The sequence below is a fragment of the Mesoplodon densirostris genome, chromosome X, assembly GCF_025265405.1.
Source record: "Mesoplodon densirostris isolate mMesDen1 chromosome X, mMesDen1 primary haplotype, whole genome shotgun sequence".
Classification (NCBI taxonomy): domain Eukaryota; kingdom Metazoa; phylum Chordata; class Mammalia; order Artiodactyla; family Ziphiidae; genus Mesoplodon; species Mesoplodon densirostris.
In genome coordinates this window covers 51,239,945-51,260,113 of record NC_082681.1, presented here as the reverse complement: position 1 = coordinate 51,260,113, position 20,169 = coordinate 51,239,945, and the positions used below count along the sequence as shown (strand labels likewise).

General features: G+C 38.5%; 1 pseudogene; it reads left to right on the top strand.

The window, feature by feature from the left end:
• The window catches only part of LOC132481587 (sodium/potassium-transporting ATPase subunit beta-3-like), a 35,221-nt pseudogene that overhangs the window by 8,448 nt on the left and 6,604 nt on the right, over positions 1-20,169 (top strand).

The following is a 20,169-nucleotide window of genomic DNA, read 5'->3' as shown; positions in this document are numbered from 1 at the left end:
TTTTACATTAGCAATCTGTAGATTGGCAAACTTATAATCACTATTTATAATTTCTAAAAGACATGTGTTTTCTTATAGAAAATGTCTCAGTGGGGCACCAAACATATTTATTAATAGTCCTAAATATCTTTATTTTCTTTGTAAAAGGAAGCTTATGTTCAGTAATTAATGTTCCAATGTCGTATTTTATTTGGAAATGAACTCTACAGTTAATAAACTTCCATCATTTACCTTAATTTAGCAAAACTCAAGTTTCAAGTTACCAAAATCTAGAGAGACTATTTTTAACTAGATATTCCTAAAACATAATTATTCCTAAAGAGTTTACCTAAAAGCTCTTATCTCATTTACATTTAATTTACTTATAAAAATTTTCATCATACCAAGTTATTCTTCTTGCTGACAAATTTTGCAACAGATATATTATTTGACTTCCAGTAAACTAGGTACAATAAAAGTATTATACTTAATGTCAATGAATCTAAAGAAATGTCTATATTAATGAAACCAACAAGCTTAAACTAATTTTAATATCAGATATTAATTTAATACTGAATACTTTCCAGATCACATGAACCTTAAATTCATTTAGGTTAATTTCTTTTATATTTCTGATAATTTATATAAGTTCTTAATTTCTATCAAGTCAATTAAATAGAACTCATTTACAAATTAACTTTGGTAATATCATCCACAGGTAGAGACATATCATATTTATAATATACACACATAGACATACATACAGCCAGAGATCTTACAGTTTTATTTTTAAAACTTAGTCATGAATCGAGTATTCCAATATAAACTCACTAGTTTATAAATAACAGTTATAGTAAGTTAAGTTTACTCACTTGAGTTTTTCTCCTTTTGTTTCTCAGTCTCAGGAATTAGAGGTGGTCTTGATAAGGTAAGTGTTCCTGAGAGCCCTGCTATAACATTTATATCTCAAGGCACAGGGAGAGAAAAACAAGTTCTTCTAGGAGGACTTGTTCCCTCAGGGTCAAAATGCTGAAAAGATATTTTACCAAGTCAGCTTTCTGTAACTTAACTGCATACGCAATAAAAGAGCCTCATTTCGGCCATTTTCAGGGTGAGATTTCCATTAATTTCCAATTAAGTAAGTACTTGTAAATATAAGTTTTGTATGTATATTAGCCTGGATGGGGGGTTAGTTGGAAGCTGGCTTTTTGACACACCTTGTTTAGGAAAGACATTAGGCCAACTTCCCACCTAATCACCCAGTCCAGACAACTCAGTGTCTTTCAACTGAGTAAATCCTAACGTCTTTCAACCAGGGTCCCCAGTATCTTTTAACTGGGGGACATCGTTTTTCCCAGTGTCTTTCAACAGGACTCCCACAGTGTCTTTCAACTGGGGGGGGCAGGTACCTGTTATACACTGCCAAATAAAACTCAATTTGGATCATGAACCAATAATCAGGAGATCCAAGAACCAGGAGAGGCTTACTCAAATTTGTCTGAACTCACTGAAAAGGTGGATGGGCACAAGGGGTCCTGCTGGTACCAAGGTTCCAGATCCTTGTAGAGTTCAAGCTAAGGAGAGAAGTCTGCTCTGGGTCTCTTCATGGTTGCCAAAACTGTCAACTGAACTAAAAACACACTATGTGAAAGCTGTGAGTTTCAATTTTATTTGGGTACTTACTGAGGACTATAGCCTGGAAGACAGCCTTTCAGATAGCTCTGAGGAACTGCTCTGAAGAGATAAGAGAGGAAGTCAGCATATACGTGATTTTGGCAAAGAGGTTATGTGCAGCCAAGCACACTCTCGGTAGAAGGTTGCTACTAGTCATGAGGAACAGCTATCTTAGTTAATGGTTATCATGCTTTTCTAAGTAGGGGAAGATGAAAGAATCCAGGTTCATAAAAAAATTCTCCTGAAAATATCTAGCTATGTGAAGACCTGTTCTGCAAGTTTTCCCACAGTACAGAGTGCCTCATTCCTGATCTCTATCCTGAACTCCTTTTAAGGTATGTGGCTAATGACTGCAGTGGCTAATGACTCAATCCTTGTACAGCCAGATGGCCATTGACATTTTTTATTTGACAAAGTGTATTTGAAATCAAGCACACATCTCGGTAGAAGGTTACTGCTATTTGAGAGGAAAAGATATCTTAGTTAATGGTTTTTGTGTTTTTCTAAGTATGGGAAGATGCAAGAAACTGGGTTCATAAAATTTTCTCCTGGAAGTATCAAACTATCTGAGGGCCAGTTTTGCCAGTTTTCCCGGGGCACAAAGTGTCTCATCTTGATCTTTGTCCTGAATTCATTTCAGGGTGTACTGTAGGTCAGCAACTGCAGTGGCTAATAACTTGATTCTTGTAGAACTGGATAGTGGGCAACATTCTTTATTTTATGATGCCCTCCCTTTTGGTCTTAATTTTGACAAAGGTTTGGGAAGCATTTCATGACCATTTTGTCCAACGGTGCTAGGAATGCTCATTCCTAGGTCATCAAGATTTCATTGATAGGCCACTCAATGTGCTACTGTTGAACTAGGCCCTATTAACAGTAGCCAAAAGTCTCTGGACCACCTGTCTTACTAGACAGCTATGGTCCAAGAAAAGGTTCCTTCTTGTTGCTTCTTCACATATCTAGAGTTACACATTAAAATCATTGATCTTACAGAACTATATTTGGTCAATTGTTTCAAGTAGCCTAGTCATCATTATTATTTTTTTAACATCTTTATTGGAGTATAATTGCTTTACAGTGGTGTGTTAGTTTCTGCTTTATAACAAAGTGAATCAGTTATACATATACATATGTTCCCATATCTCTTCCCTCTTGCATCTCCCTCCCTCCCACCCTCCCTATCCCACCCCTTTAGGTGGTCACAAAGCACCGAGCTGATCTCCCTGTGCTATGCGGCTGCTTCCCACTAGCTATCTATTTTACACTTTTCATACATTTGGTAACGCTAGAAACATTAGTCTTGTAAAATAGGCAGAATACAAGTAATAGAGCTAGTAACATTAATAAGGTAATAAGTAAGTATTTAAGTTAAATTCCATTGGGTGTGGCCCAGTAGCTCTCTAGCTCATATGACCAGTCTGTTCTGTACTATCTTTAAGAGAAATGATATATTGGCATATATGTTGTACATAAAGTGCAGCAAAAATGTCTACACATACAAGGTGAGTGGTGGATCATCGTGACCCCTTACAGGATTGATAAAGGAATGTGACATTCTAAGGAGCTACATGGCTGGCGCCAGAAGTAGAAAAATTGATCTTTATGATTGAGCAGGTATTTCTGCCACTGGGGAGGTCTGGTTAATGCATAAAGCAGATACACACTAGAGGGGAGGAAGGAGGCCAAAGGGCAGAGAAAAGATTTTATGTGTAAATTTTTCTTGTCTTAATTTAAAATGTGAATTTTTATTTCATCACCTGGGAACCTCGCTTGCCCTCCCAAGCCCCTCTGGCTCCCTTCAGTCCAGCTGGGCACTAGGAGTAAGAGGCCCAAGGCCAAACCAGGCTACAGGCCAGGGAAGGAATGGCCCTATAACCTCCCTGGGTGTCCCCTCTGTGGGTCTTCTTGGGCTGGCCCCACAGGGAATTGTGCTTCTCATGCCCAGTGCTCCCCCACCCCAGGGAAGCCCAGAGATCAAGTGGGAGGGGGCCTCTTGTGAGCTGTGGTGATCGGTTTTTCTCTATGCAGAGCCCCTTGCCTGGGACAGAGTGAGTGCTCAATATATGTTTATTTTCAGTTGAGTGTTGATTCAACTTTTATGGCTTGTGATTAATCCTTTTTCTTCTGTTATAGAAGCTCCCATTGTTGAGTAGCCAACTGTCACAACACCATATTGGAACTTTAAAAGTTCTGAAAACATCTTGGATCTTTTGTTTGCTTGAGTATTTATAAACTCATATTATTATCCTTTTATTTTTGCATATTTTTCCTTGTAGCAAAGCTTTACAATATTCTACATCTTCCTTGAAACTTTCTCTCATTCCTCAGTTCACACTGATTTGTCCTGTCCTAAATCTTTTTAAGCAAATAATCAGACTGTACAGTTCTTACTTGGTGGTTCTCAAATTATTCACATGTGGTAGTTTTGATTTTTGTTTGATGGTTAGGCTGTATCTTTTATCCTTAAGCAAATATGAGGGTCTTCAAAAATGCCTATGGGGTGAGGATGGGCGAGTGACTGCAAATGGGCATGGAAGATCTTTTAGAGATAAATGTCCTAAACTTAGATTATGGTGATGGTTTGTACAACTCTGTAAATTTACTAAAATCCATTGAATTGTAGACTTAAAATGGGTGAACTTTATGAATATAAGTTATACCTCAAAGAAATACTTTAAATGCCTATGGAGTAATAAGTAAAGAATAGTGGAGATATGATATATTTTGTGGGAAGACTAAAAGGAAAGATAGGTCATAATGATAAAAATACAACAGCCTGAGGAATTGACAAAGACTCTGTCCTTGACCAAACTTTAGACAGGCTCTTCTAAGCCCCCTTTATAATTAGGCCTTGTTCTGGGACCCTGACCTGTGATCGTGTCCTTGGCATGCCTATCCCAGTTTTAGCAAGACTCCTGTGAAGTCATCCCCCACCCTTGATATCTTATCACCTTGGCCTGCCTCTAGCAAAAATTCTGTTGTCAATTTAGAAAGAATCTCCCTCCCCTTGATGTCTCCTCTTAGTAATTTTTCCATCTGCTGACTCTCTCACTCTGTTCTTTGGCTATAAATCCCCACTTGTCCTTGTTGTATTCATAATTGAGCCCAGTTCTGTACTGAAGTTTCTTTTCCCCTATTGCAAAAAATCTGTCTTTACTGCTTTTGTCTGGTGTCTGGCTCTGTTTCTCTTTGACAGAAGGCATTCTCAGACAGTGCTTCTAGTAGTATATATCAGCCTGGCCTGCTGGGGGGAGGGCAATATTTTTAAAGACCACCTAAAAATGCCTACTCATTCATTCACGAAATACATATTGAGGGCCTACTTGTTGCCAGGCACTGTGCTAGATGCTGAGGAAACAGATGCGAGCAAAAATCATATACAAGGTCTCTGTCTTCATGGAGCTCATAATCTAGTAGGGGAGCCAAATAGCATGCAGATATCTATACAGCAGTGCACTTGCCAGTGAGGACAAGTACGAGGAAGAAGGGGTCCATGATGCTATGAGGGCCCATAAAATAGGGAGATTTGACTAGTCAAGGTGGTCAGGAATGTTGCTCTGAGAACGGATTATTGAGCTAAGAGGTAACAGAAGAATAGAGACTAATTAGGTTGGAGCTGGGGGTTGGGGAGAAGGCTTAAGGCTATGTGTTCAGAGAGAGCATGGTGAGTAGAAGAGACTGAAAGAATGCCAGTATGGCTGGAGGTAAGAGGCAGCGGGAGAGCAGTGTGGCCAAATTTCCATTTACCTATCCATCCATTGTTCATTCATTCAAAAAATATCTATTGAGCACTGATCATGTGCTAAGTCTCATGTGAGGTGTGACTGTTAACCCCAAAATGGAACCATTTATTTTCCACAAATAAATCATGACCCCCATAGGGGCCTGTGTCAGGAGTGAACACCTTTGGGGTTAGGGTAACGAGTGGGGATAGAGTCTCAGAAGGAAAGAAAGTCATATTTACTGAGCACAGATTGTGTCAGTTCCGTGGGATCCTGGGAAGCTCATTAACCCCAAGAGGATTCCTGAAGCTGGTTGTGACCTCATTACCCAGACACTCTCAGAGGCATCCCACTGCCTATCAATAGAAAGACATACTGCTTACCCTGGCTGTCACTTCCCTCCATCTCCCAAGGTCTTGGAATAACATTGTTGTCAGAAAGTTGTGAGTAAAATACAAATGTTATATATGTATACAGCTTCATTTGAGATGAAATTTAGGAGTTAAAATTCTAGAAAATAAGACATGTTGCATATTAACCACAATAAATAAGATCTTGAAATAAGTGGAAAGAGATAAAAGATAACATTTATATGCCATTATCACTTGAAATAATATTATTATTATTATGCCAAAGTATTCTCACCTCTGCCCCAACCAACACATTATCCAGGCTGGAGTTTCTGACATTATTTGTAGAGTCCTGAGCTGGCATTCAATGCTCCCCACTCCATGGATCCAAGCTACATTTCTAGTCCTCTCTTCCAAGCCATCTGTGCTCTTGGCAAACTACACCATTGTCTGTTCCCTCAAGAGACTCCTGCATTCTCCACACCCCTTTAACATGCTAGAGTTCAATTTTCACAGGGTTTGGCTCTCACACACACATGATGTCATTACATCCTCAGATCAACCCCACGAGGGAGCATAGTTACTCTCATTTCAGAGAAGAATAAACCAAGTCTCAAGGAAGGGGGAGGACCAGCCTTATTTTGGTAAAAAAGCAGATTGCTGGAAATTAGAGAGGAGTGGAGAAAATGCAGTTGTTTTTAGATTAAATGGCAAAATGAATATAATCGTTAGTTTATACTCATGTTACATGTTTATTATGAAGTCTCATTAGTGGTAGTGACAGGAATTTGCCCCTCTCCTTCTAGCTCTATGTCTAGATTCCTTGCCCCTACTCATCTACTTTGTGGAGGAAGAGTATCAAGCAGGGCAAAAAGGAGGGGTGCCAACCCTGGGGAGAGGAGTCTGGTTAAGGCAAGCCACCTTTCCCCATGCAGAGTCCCTTGCCTGGCACACAGTAGGTGCTCAATATATGTTTATTTCCAGTTGACAGTTGGCTTTATTGTTTATGGGCTGTGATGACGCACTTTCCTTCTGTTCCAGAAGGTCTCACTGCTCACTAGATCAAGGACAAATAGTTCCCAAACTGTTACAGCATTATCTTCAAATTTACAGAAGTGTATGTGAGCTGGATAGGAAAATTTGCTACATATAAGGTTAGTTCTTCCACTTGTTCCCAATTCAGTATTTCTCAGTTGATATTAGTTTACTTTTTTTGGTTAGAAAAACAATTTTATTCTCTGAAGAATATACTGAAAATGTTTTACCTCTTCTTTGAAACCACTTTTTACTTCTCCAGCCACCTTGATTTCTTATCTCTTGGTTCTTTTTGAGCAGATTTTAAATCCCCCTTGGTTGGTCTCTTATAGTTTCAGGTGTACTCAACTTGTTCATTCAGTGTTACCCCTAAACAAATACTATGGCTTCCACAAAAGCTGATTGAGTAATACAAGAAGAAGAGCAGACATGTGATGTCTCCTATGGGGAGAATTGTTAAACAAAACCAGGGGACAGAGAATGGCAACTTTATACATTGTTTCCAGTAGTATATATACGTCTGCCTTTTGAGGGGAGCAAATTATTTGAAGTCTCTTATTAGTTATCTATGGCTGCATAACTACTTACCCCCAAATGTAGCAGCTTAAAACAACAAACATTTATTATCTCACATATTTCTGAGGGTCAGGAATCTGGGAGTGGCTAAGTTGGCTCCAGGTCTCTGATGAGGTTGCAATCAAGATGTCAGCCGGGGGGGCTTCCCTGGTGGTGCAGTGGTTAAGAATTCGCCTGCCAATGAAGGGGACACGGGTTCGAGCCCTGGTCTGGGAAGATCCCACATGCCATGGAGCAACTGAGCCCGTATTCCACAACTACTGAGCCTGTGCTCTAGAGCCCACGAGCCACAACTACTGAGCACGCGTGCCACAACTGCTGAAGCCTGCGCACCTAGAGCCCATGAGAAACCACTGTAATGAGAAGCCCATGCACCACAAGGAATAGTAGCCCCTACTCGCTGCAACTAGAGAAAGCCCACACGCAGCAATGAAGACCCAACGCAGCCATAAATAAATAGATTTATATTAAAAAAGAATATACCTATAAAAAAAGATGTCAGCCAGGACTGCAGCCATTTGAAGGTTTGACTGGAGTTGAAGTAGCCACTTCCAAGATGGGCTCATGGGGCTTGCAAGATGTCTCAGTTCCTCACCATGTAGATCTCTTCATAGGGTTGGTTGAGAGTCCTTATGACACAATTACTGACCTCCTCCAGAATGAATGACCTGAGAGAGATCAAACAGAAAGCTGTGAGACCTGTGACCTAGACACACACCCTCGCTTATGTCATATTATTTCAGTTGGAAGTGAGTCCAGCCCACACTTAAGGGGAGGGGAAGCTGCTGCTGTCACCATCGTGTTGTTTCCTTACAGCAGAAGCAACAACAAAACCCTGAAAAACTTGCTTCTGGTATTCATAGAGCATGGTGGGAGGTGGGAACAGGGATATCAGAGAACAATCAGATGACAAAACAGATGTAAAGAGAAGAAGCTTTAATGGTGGTGGCCCTGGATTGGGAAAGACTGTGTGGGACCTGGGCTGCCCACCCAGTACTCCTCAGTATTTACTCTCTCCTGTCTGTCTAGGCTTGTGTCTCTGTTTTGATAGGTAAAGACACCAGGCCAAAATATGCTTCCCAGAGAGCATGGAAGAATACAACATGCATCTCTGATAGTAACCTAGGAAATCCAAAAACTGAAAGGAAATCCCACCAATTGATTTGAAAAGAATGTAACGGTCTTTCTTTCAACCCAGGTTCTATCAAACCAATTCATTGCACCACACAGAAATGGTATTGAATTTACCACATCATGTACAAAATAGAACTTATTTTCCTTTTGGCTGTTAAATTTCCAAAGACTCTCCGTGGCATGATTGAGCTGTTTGTTTTATTCTAAATTTAATTTCTTTTCAGAAAGGAGGTTGCAGGGAGAGAGAGAACTTACATTTAATGAGTAACTACCATATGCCAGACATTTTATATATATTTTTGCATTTAATTCTCACCACCACTCTGAAAATAAAATACTATTACTATCGCCATTTTACAGATGAAGAAATGGTTATTTAGAAAAGTTAAGTAGTTCTTTCAAGATCATTCTACAAGTGAATGAAATAAGCAGGACTCAAATCCAGGCTTTGTTTCACTCCCAAGCCTGTGGTGTTTATTAGGGTGCTTCTTTTTCAGATGGTGAGCTTTCAAGCTTCAGCGTCATGTTGATTTTAATTGACTAAGTAGTAGAGTTATTTTTTCATTCAATGACAGAATGAATGTAAATACCTTCATGGTACATAAATAGTATTTATTATTATGAAGTGTCATTAGCATTAACACCCTAAACTCCATGGCTCTAAATGCTTGGTTACAGAAAATTCGATGTTCTATAGATCAGTGCCTTTCAAACTTAAATATGCTTTCAGATCACCTGGAGGAATATGCTGAAAATGCACACTCTAATCCAATAGGTCCAGAGTGGAGCCTAAGATTCTACTTTTCTTTCTTTTATAAATTTATTTATTTATTTAATTTATTGGCTGTGTTGGGTCTGTTGCTGCACATGGGCTTTCTCTAGTTGCGGTGAGCGGGAGCTACTCCTCCTTGCAGTGCATGGGCTTCTCATTGCAGTGGCTTCTCTTGCTGCAGAGCACAGGCTCTAGGCACGCGGGCTTCAGTAGTTGTGGCGCACGGGCTTAGCGGCATGTGATATCTTCCCAGACCAGGGATCGAACCTGTGTGCCCTGCATTGGCAGGTGGATTCTTAACCACTGCACCACCAAGGAAGTCCCAGACTCTGCTTTTCTAACAGTCTCTCAGGTGGTGCTGATGCTGTTTGATCTCAGATCATACTTTGAGTAGCAGGACCATGGAGTATTCCGCCATAACTATTTTTGGAATCCCCAGGGGTGCTTCTAGCTATCCAGGGATTTGTAGTCACAGATCAAGGATGTCTAGCTGAGTTACAACTCTCAAGCTTCTGGCTGTAGCTATTTTAGAGAGGTTCTCCTCTACACCAGAACTCTGCTTATAGTACCATTTCTATCTCCTTATATGAGTGGATTTGGAAATCTGCTATGCCAGATATTACTGGATCTGCATGCTATTGTAGTCCCTTGATGTTAACCGAAAATGCTGGCTGATGAACAATAGCAGCCAAGAAGAGGGTGAATCAGACAGGCAAACACTACAGTCTTTTCTGCTGCTTGAGAGGGAAGAGAGAGAGGGATCCCTGGACCATGGTTAGCATGGTTCATTCTGTAGGACAAACATATACCTATGGTGTAGATGAAATATCTGCATCAAATCACAGCTTGATGGCACAGGTCATGGAAAGTATCCAGCTCAGTCCCTTTGCTCTGATTCCATGCTTTTCAGGCAAATAAGTGATCACTGAAGATGGTAGTCAAGAACCATCATATCTGCTAATGGTTCTCCCACGGTTGGCAAGTGTTTAACAAGCATGCATTCTAGTCATTCATTCAGATAAACAATCTGTCAAAGACTACTAACACTAGGTAGTAACTTACATGAACCAAATACTGGCTAAGAATCTAGAGATATAATATCTCTACTCTCAAGAAAATTTCAGTATGGAGGGAGACACAGACAAGTAACCTACAGTACATAGTGATGGGGGTTAGGGTTATTATCAGAGCCCATAGCAGAGCCATCTAACCCAAATTTGGGATGGGTGGGGAGGAGGCAGCGCAGTGGTGTGCTGGTTAATGTTTAACAATCAGTTCTCTGAAAAAAATAAAAGCCCTGATTTCTTAGTGTTTGCTGATTTTCATGGTGGAAATGCTCCCATCATGGCCAGTTTCAAGCTACCAAATTGATATCACTGAACATAGAGTTGTGCATAATGGGCTCTTGAAAGTCAGGATAAGTTAATTCTAGCACACTGTTGGGGTAGAGAAGGCTTCCCAAAGTGAATTATGTCTAAGAAGAGATTTGAAGGAAAGCTAAAGTTAGTCCATCAAATGTGGAGGACAGACAAAGGGATTCCAGTTAGAAGAAACAGCAATACAAATAACTCAGCATGGTCACAGGAAACAGGTTGATTTGGCAGTAAGTGTCGATAGTCTGAATTAAAGTGTAGGAGGGAATAGTGTTAAATTTCCCAGTAGGCAGACTAAGCATATATTGATATTTAGGGCACCAGAAGGGTGGAGGAACCAAGGAAAAGAAAAAATTAGTTCTGATGAAATTATTAAGTGTATAATCAATAAATTAGGAAGAAATGTCAAAGAAAAATTATTATAACACTTGTTAAAATGGTAAGGAAGACTTCATTCAAGATTATTGCGACAGGGTAGAGACTATTGCAGCAAGAGAGAGAGACTGAACTCAACTCCAAATACCACAGTGACAGCTGGGGATTTATAGTCTATGAGAAGAGTGAGGGGGTCAGTGTATAGAAAATTACTAAGAGGAAATATCAAGCATAGGGATATTCTTGCCAAACTGTCTTAACAGGATTCTTTGCTAAAGGTAGGCCAAGATTGAGTCTTAGTCAAGAAGAGGGCTCAGCGAAGCCTAATTAAAGTTTGGTCAAGGAAGAAGTCTTTGTCAGAAGCTATTTTAATTTTAACATACATGTGAGTTTAGTACTATTGAATTAGAGCAGAAACGAGAGTACTACAATATTTTTAATTCATAGGGCTTCTGGTTCTGGGGATGGGGAAAAGATACTTGGAAAGAGTCAAAAGATATTAATGCTGTAGAAATAGTAGAATTTCATGGCTGATTAGAGATAGAGGGGAAGAATAAATCAAGAATTACTCTGGTTTTCTAGCTTCTGCAAGTGATTGGATGGTAGTGCCCATGAGATAGGTAACATTGGAAGAGGAGCACATTTAAAATGAAGATGATGACTCTGCTATCAGACATGTTCGAATTTGAAGTACTCGAAAAATATCAAGTGGAGATGTCCAGCAGGCAGTCAGGTATATGAATCTGAAGCTCAGCAGAGAGGATTGGGCTGGAGTTATAGTCTTGGGAGTCACCAGTACATAGGCTGTAATTGTAATCATGAGAATGCCTCTTAAGGAAAGGGTATAGAGTGGGAAATGAGAAGAGGGTCAAGAAAAGATCCCTGAGGAACCCCAGCATATGGAAGAATCCAGCAAAAGAGACTGAGAAGGAGTGATTAGTGGAGTAAGAAGAAAATTAGTAGACAGTGGTACCCCAGGATTCAAGAGAGGAAACTATTTCAAAAACGGAATTCAACTGTTAAGGAATCAAGCAAGAAGACAACAGAGATGTGTCCACTGGATTTGGCACATGGAGGTCTTCAGTGCCCTTGACAAGAGTAGTTTCAGTGGTGTGATAGAGATTCCATTTCAGATAGAGAAGCCATTTCAGAGTACACTGAAGAGTGAATGGGAGATTAAGAAGAGGAGTCAATGAGAATAGATAATTCTTTAGAAAAATTTTACTCTCAAGAGCCGTTGAGAAATTGAGTGGTAGGTGGAGAGGAATATGGATCAAGTGAGGGCTTTTCAAAGATGAGTGATACTAGAGCAGGCTTAGATGCTACTATGATCTATTAGAATGATCTATAAAGAGAGATAAGGATGTAGGCAAAGTATCTGAAGATACTGGACAGGAATGGATGCAGAGTACAGGTGGAGAATTGACCTTAAACAGCAGGCACTCATAATGTATAAACTCATTCTTAGGCACAGGCCTTATTGATAGAATATCTCACCGTCTGTGGATAGGCAGAACATCAGGACATGAAAATATTGTAACATTTAGATTCTTCTGAGGTTTTTTAAACCAGTATTCATTAATAAGCATTAATAAAACAGTTGTGTCACCTTCAGAACAGGGAAATCCTCAAAACAACAAGGGACTTATTTTCCTTTCATTTAACAACTATTTTTTGAGTAAACTGTGCCATGCAATGATCTAAATGCTGGAAATAAAATAGTGAACAAGTCATACCTGATTATTTCTCTTATAGAGCTTAGAGTCTACTGGGAGAGAAGTATATTAAAGAAATAATTGTAATATGGTGTGATAAGGGCTATGATGGGAGAAGTACTCTGTCAACACTTTACCTTATGTGGGAGTGGAGGAGTTAGGGTCAGAGGACTTCTAGAAACAGATATTAAGTTGGTATCTGAAAGATAAATAGGAGTTATCCAGAAGAATGGGTTCAAGAAGTAGGGTGTGAGGAAGAGTTCCAGGCAGAGGTAACTGTATACATGAAGACCTTGACACCGAGAGAGTGTGATGCAGTTGAAGAACATAAGGTCAGTGTGACTGGACTGCAGAAAGTGGGAGGCAAAATGGTGGAAAATGAAGCTGGAGAGGTAGCAGGGACCAGATTACGCAGGGCCTTATATACTATGTTTAGGATCCTGGTATTTATCTCAAGACCCAGGGGAAGACATATCAGGGATTTAGGCAGGGAAATGAGCCTGACAGGATTTACATTTTGAAAACATTCTAGCTGCACTTCTGAGAATTGATTGGAGGGGGCAAGAGTGGAGGGATAACTAAAAGAGTTGAGAGGCTAATGCAGTTGTTTGGATGAGAATTATGGTGACATTTGCTAGGATGTTAGGGGTAGAGATGGAGAGAAGGAGAAGTATTTTAGAAGTATTTGCAAATTAACAGCTCTTGGTAAAGAATTGGATGTGGAGAATGAGGGAGAAGAAGGTGTCAGTGATTCCTAGGTTTTTGGCTTGAACAACTGGTTGGATGAGGCGATGGCAGCTTTTACTGAGACAGAGAAGTAAGGCAGAAGAGGAGGCTGCAGATGATCAAAGATTGGTTTTTTAGAAGAACTAACTCACTAGCATCATTCTCTTACCAGATGCATCTGGTAAGACTCCAATCAAATAAAATTCCAAGAATATCTGAAAAGTTCTAGTATTACTTTTATCTTCTTAATATCTTGAGTGCCTATGGATGGCTGAAGGGTTTAGCTTATGTTTTTTTGACTTACTGTGTTTGACCTTCATAATTCATTTAATTATACTTCTTTTTCTGACCTCATTATTGCTTTTTCTGAACCACTTCTACCAAACTAGACCAATGGTGCATTTACGTTCATGCTGAGTTCAACTCTTAGTAGGGACATGAGTTTATAGTAGGGACGCTGTAAATGTATGCTTCTTATATTTTTAATATGGATTTTTTCAAACATATATACCTAAGTAGATAGTAATAGATTAACATATTCTCACCAACTAACTTCAATAATTATCAATTTATAGTCAATTGTATTTAATCCATCCAAGCAGGATGGACTTTAAAGAAATCACTATTATTCATAAAACAAGTAACAATATTTCTTAACATTATATTTCCATTTAGTGTTCTAATTTTCCTGAATACCTAAATTTCCTTTTACAGTTTCTTTGAAACGGGATTCAAATACATCCATACATTGTATTTTGTGGATGTCTCTTAAGTCTCTCAATTCATTGGTTCCCTGTCTCTGTTTTTATTTTTAAATTATTATTTCAATTTATTTGTTGAAGAAAACAGGTTGTTTATCCTGTAAAGTTTATCACATTTTGGATTTTGCTGATCACATCTCTGAAGTGTTGGTTAACATATTCTTTTGTTCCTTATACTTCCTGTAAACTGGTAGATCTAATGCCTTGATCTGATTCAAGATTGATTTTTTGGGGCAGGAATATTTCATAAATGTTGTGTCTATTTCTATCAAGAGGTACAGAATATCTGGCTGAATCTCTCCTTTGTGATATTAGTGGTCACTGACAGTCATTACCTAGATTCATTATTTCATTAGGGGTTTATAAGATGGTGATATTCCAATTCTATAATTCTTCCTTCATTTACTAGTTGCAATATGTCTATAAAGGAAAAATTCCTCTCGAAAGCTATTTCATCACTCTGAGGGGCAGCTTGGATTCCCTTAGCACCATCCTCCAAAGGTGACCAATGAATATATTTTTCAGTGTCATTATTACTCATGGGTTTTTAACATTTTTGATGTGTTTCAATTCAAAAGTTCATTGCAGTTATTATTCTTAATGATATTCAAATTGGCATTGTAGCCCTTTTCAAGTTGGTTCCTGAGTGCTTTTGACACTACCCCAATCGTCTTTGATAGCTTTCTTGCTTTCTGATATGATAATTAATAAAACAATATGAATAAATAATTTTAAATATTTATGACATGTTAAGTGCATGATTGTGGCTCTAAATTACCATTTAGTTATGCTTTGTATAACAGGATATAAACACCACCCTCGTCTGCAGTCTATGGAATGCTAAGTTGACACACAAGGCAGTCAAAGCTTCCTTTCATTCAATATCTGACTAATCTATGGCTTTACAGAAAAATAAACAGCCAGCACATGATTTCATCTCCTAAACAAAGCATTTACACTTATCTAAATATATTTTTTAAATGAGGTGGAATTTCTTCCTTCTTAAAAATATGTTTCTGGAACTACTTAAAAATTTGCATTTTCTAAATAGCTGATAAAAAACATTCCTCCATATTGTTGAAGAAGGGAGGCACTGGGACCACCAGTAAGACTTGGTTTAAGTATACCAGTCAGACTTGACTTCTTTCCGTCCTGCTGCATCAGAGGCCATGCTCTCCTTTTTTGTTTCTTCTTTTTTTTTTTTTTACAAATTTAATCAGTTATACATATACATACGTTCCCATATCCCCTCCCTTTTGCGTCTCCCTCCCACCCTCCCTATCCCACCCCTCCAGGCGGTCACAAAGAACCGAGCTGATCTCCCTGTGCTATGCGGCTGCTTCCCACTAGCTATCTACCTTACATTTGGTAGTGTATATATGTCCATGCCGCTCTTTCACTTTGTCACAGCTTACCCTTCTCCCTCCCCATATCCTCAAGTCCATGCTCTAGTAGGTCTGTGTCTTTATTCCTGTCTTACCCCTATGTTCTTGATGACATTTTTTTCTTAAATTCCATATATATGTGTCAGCATACAGTATTTGTCTTTCTCTTTCTGACTTACTTCACTCTGTATGACAGACTCTAGGTCCATCCACCTCATTACAAATAGCTCAATTTCATTTCTTTTTATGGCTGAGTAATATTCCATTGTATATATGTGCCACATCTTCTTTACCCATTCATCCGATGATGGACACTTAGGTTGTTTCCATCTCCGGGCTATTGTAAATAGGGCTGCTATGAACATTTTGGTACATGTCTCTTTTTGAATTATGGTTTTCTCAGGGTATATGCCCAGTAGTGGGATTGCTGGGTCATATGGTAGTTCTATTTGTAGTTTTTTAAGGAACCTCCATACCGTTCTCCATAGTGGCTGTACCAATTCACATTCCCACCAGCAGTGCAAGAGTGTTCTCTTTTTTCCACACCCTCTCCAGCATTTATTGTGTCTAGATTTTTTGATGATGGCCATTCTGACTGGTGTGAAATGATATCTCATTGTAGTTTTGATTTGCATTTCTCTAATGAGTAAAGATGTTGAGCATCCTTTCATGTGTTTGTTGGCTGTCTGTATATCTTCTGTGGAGAAATGTCTATTTCGGTCTTCTGCCCATTTTTGGATTGGGTTGTTTGTTTTTTTGCTATTGAGCTGCATGAGCTGCTTATAAATTTTGGAGATTAATCCTTTGTCAGTTGCTTCATTTGCAAATATTTTCTCCCATTCTGAGGGTTGTCTTTTGGTCTTGTTTATGGTTTCCTTTGCTGTGCAAAAGCTTTGAAGTTTCATTAGGTCCCATGTGTTTATTTTTGTCTTTATTTCCATTTGTCTAGGAGGTGGGTCAAAAAGGATCTTGCTGTGATTTATGTCATAGAGTGTTCTGCCTATGTTTTCCTCTAGGAGTTTGATAGTGTCTGTCCTTACATTTAGGTCTTTAATCCATTTTGAGCTAATTTTTGTGTATGGTGTTAGGGAGTGATCTAATCTCATACTTTTACATGTCCCTGTCCAGTTTTCCCAGCACCACTTATTGAAGAGACTGTCCTTTCTCCACTGTACATTCCTACCTCCTTTATCAAAGATAAGGTGACCATATGTGCGTGGGTTTATCTCTGGGCTTTCTATCCTGTTCCATTGATCTATCTTTCTGTTTTTGTGCCAGTAACATACTGTCTTGATTACTGTAGCTTTGTAGTATAGTCTGAAGTCAGGGAGCCTGATTCCTCCAGCTCCATTTTTCGTTCTCAAGATTGCTTTGGCTATTCGGGGTCTTTTGTGTTTCCATACAAATTGTGAAATTTTTTGTTCTAGTTCTGTGAAAAATGCCACTGGTAGTTTGATAGGGATTGCATTGAATCTGTAGATTGCTTTGGGTAGTAGAGTCATTTTCACAATGTTGATTCTTCCAATCCAAGAACATGGTACATCTCTCCATCTATTTGTATCATCTTTAATTTCTTTCATCAGTGTCTTATAATTTTCTGCATACAGGTCTTTTGTCTCCTTAGGTAGGTTTATTCCTAGATATTTTATTCTTTTTGTTGCAATGGTAAATGGGAGTGTTTCCTTGATTTCACTTTCAGATTTTTCATCATTAGTATATAGGAATGCCAGAGATTTCTGTGCATTAATTTTGTATCCTGCTACTTTACCAAATTCATCGATTAGCTCTAGTAGTTTTCTGGTAGCATCTTTAGGATTCTCTATGTATGGTATCATGTCATCTGCAAACAGTGACAGCTTTACTTCTTCTTTTCCAATTTGGATTCCTTTTATTTCCTTTTCTTCTCTGATTGCTGTGACTAAAACTTCCAAAACTATGTTGAATAAGAGTGGTGAGAGTGGGCAACATTGTCTTGTTCCTGATCTTAGTGGAAATGGTTTCAGTTTTTCACCATTGAGGACGATGTTGGCTGTGGGTTTGTCATATATGGCCTTTATTATGTTGAGGAAATTTCCCTCTATGCCTACTTTCTGCAGGGTTTTTATCATAAATGGGTGTTGAATTTTGTTGAAAGCTTTCTCTGCATCTATTGAGATTATCATATGGTTTTTCTCCTTCAATTTGTTAATATGGTGTATCACGTTGATTGATTTGCGTACACTGAAGAATCCTTGCATTCCTGGAATAAACCCCACTTGATCATGGTGTATGATTCTTTTAATGTGCTGTTGGATTCTGTTTGCTAGTATTTTGTTGAGGATTTTTGCATCTATGTTCATCAGTGATATTGGCTTGTAGTTTTCTTTCTTTGTGACAACCTTGTCTGGTTTTGGTATCAAGGTGATGGTGGCCTCGTAGAATGAGTTTGGGAGTGTTCCTCCCTCTGCTATATTTTGGAAGATTTTGAGAAGGATAGGTGTTAGCTCTTCCCTAAATGCTTGATAGAATTCACCTGTGAAGCCATCTGGTCCTGGGCTTTTGTTTGTTGGAAGATTTTTTTATCACAGTTTCAATTTCAGTGCTTGTGATTGGTCTGTTCATATTTTCTATTTCTTCCTGATTCAGTCTTGGCAGGTTGTGCATTTCTAAGAATTTGTCCATTTCTTCCAGGTTGTCCATTTTATTGGCATAGAGTTGCTTGTAGTAATCTCTCATGATCTTTTGTATTTCTGCAGTGTCAGTTGTTACTTCTCCTTTTTCATTTCTAATTCTATTGATTTGAGTCTTCTCCCTTTTTTTCTTGATGAGTCTGGCTAATGGTTTATCAAATTTGTATATCTTCCCAAAGAACCAGCTTTTAGTTTTATTGATTTTTGCTATCGTTTCCTTCATTTCTTTTTCATTTATTTCTGATCTGATTTTTATGATTTCTTTCCTTCTGCTAACTTTGGGAAGTTTTTGTTCTTCTTTCTCTAATTGCTTTAGGTGCAAGGTTAGGTTGTTTATTCGAGATGTTTCCTGTTTCTTAAGGTAGGATTGTATTGCTATAAAGTTCCCTCTTAGAACTGCTTTTGCTGCATCCCATAGGTTTTGGGTTGTCGTGTCTCCATTGTCATTTGTTTCTAGGTATTTTTAAATGTCCTCTTTGATTTCTTCAGTGATCACTTCGTTATTAAGTCGTGTATTGTTTAGCCTCCATGTGTTTGTATTTTTTACAGCTCTTTTCCTGTAATTGATATCTAGTCTCATAGCATTGTTGTCGGAAAAGATACTTGATGCAATTTCAATTTTCTTAAATTTACCAAGGCCTGATTTTTAACCCAAGATATGATCTATCCTGGAGAATGTTCCATGAGCACTTGAGAAAAATGTGTATTCTGTTGTTTTTGGATGGAATGTCCTATAAATATCAATTAAGTCCATCTTGTTTAATGTATCATTTAAAGCTTGTGTTTCCTTATTTATTTTCATTTTGGATGATCTGTCCATTGGTGAAAGTGGGGTGTTAAAGTCCCCTACTATGATTGTGTTACTGTCGATTTCTCCTTTTATGGCTGTTAATATTTCCCTTATGTATTGAGGTGCTCCTATGTTTGGTGCATAAATATTTACAATTGTTATATCTTCTTCTTGGATTGATCCCTTGATCATTATGTAGTGTCCTTCTTTGTCTCTTCTAGTAGTCTTTATTTTAAAGTCTATTTTGTCTGATATGAGAATTGCTACTCCAGCTTTCTTTTGGTTTCCATTTGCATGGAATATCTTTTTCCATCCCCTTACTTTCAGTCTGTATGTGTCTCTAGGTCTGAAGTGGGTCTCTTGTAGACAGCATATATATGGGTCTTGTTTTTGTATCCATTCAGCCAGTCTGTGTCTTTTGGTGGGAGCATTTAGTCCATTTACATTTAAGGTAATTATTGATATGTATGTTCCTATTCCCATTTTCTTAATTGTTTTGGGTTCGTTATTGTAGTTTTTTTCCTTCTGTTGTGTTTCTTGCCTAGAGAAGTTCCTTTAGCATTTGTTGTAAAGCTGGTTTGGTGGTGCTGAACTCTCTCAGCTTTTAATTGTCTGTAAAGGTTTTAATTTTTCCATCAAATCTGAATGAGATCCTTGCTGGGTAGAGTAATCTTGGTTGCAGGTTTTTCTCCTTCATCACTTTAAGTATGTCCTGCCATTCCCTTCTGGCTTGTAGAGTTTCTGCTGAGAGATCAGCTGTTATCCTGATGGGGATTCCCTTGTGTGTTATTTGTTGTTTTTGCCTTGCTGCTTTTAATATGATTTCTTTGTGTTTAATTTTTGACAGTTTGATTAATATGTGTCTTGGTGTATTTCTCCTTGGATTTATTCTGTATGGGACTCTCTGTGCCTCCTGGACTTGATTAACTATTTCCTTTCCCATATTAGGGAAGTTTTCAACTATAATCTCTTCAAACATTTTCTCAGTCCCTTTCTTTTTCTCTTCTTCTTCTGGAACCCCTATAATTCGAATGTTGGTGCGTTTAATGTTGTCCCAGAGGTCTCTGAGACTGTCCTCTGTTCTTTTCATTCTTTTTTCTTTATTTTGCTGTGCAGCAGTTATTTCCACTATT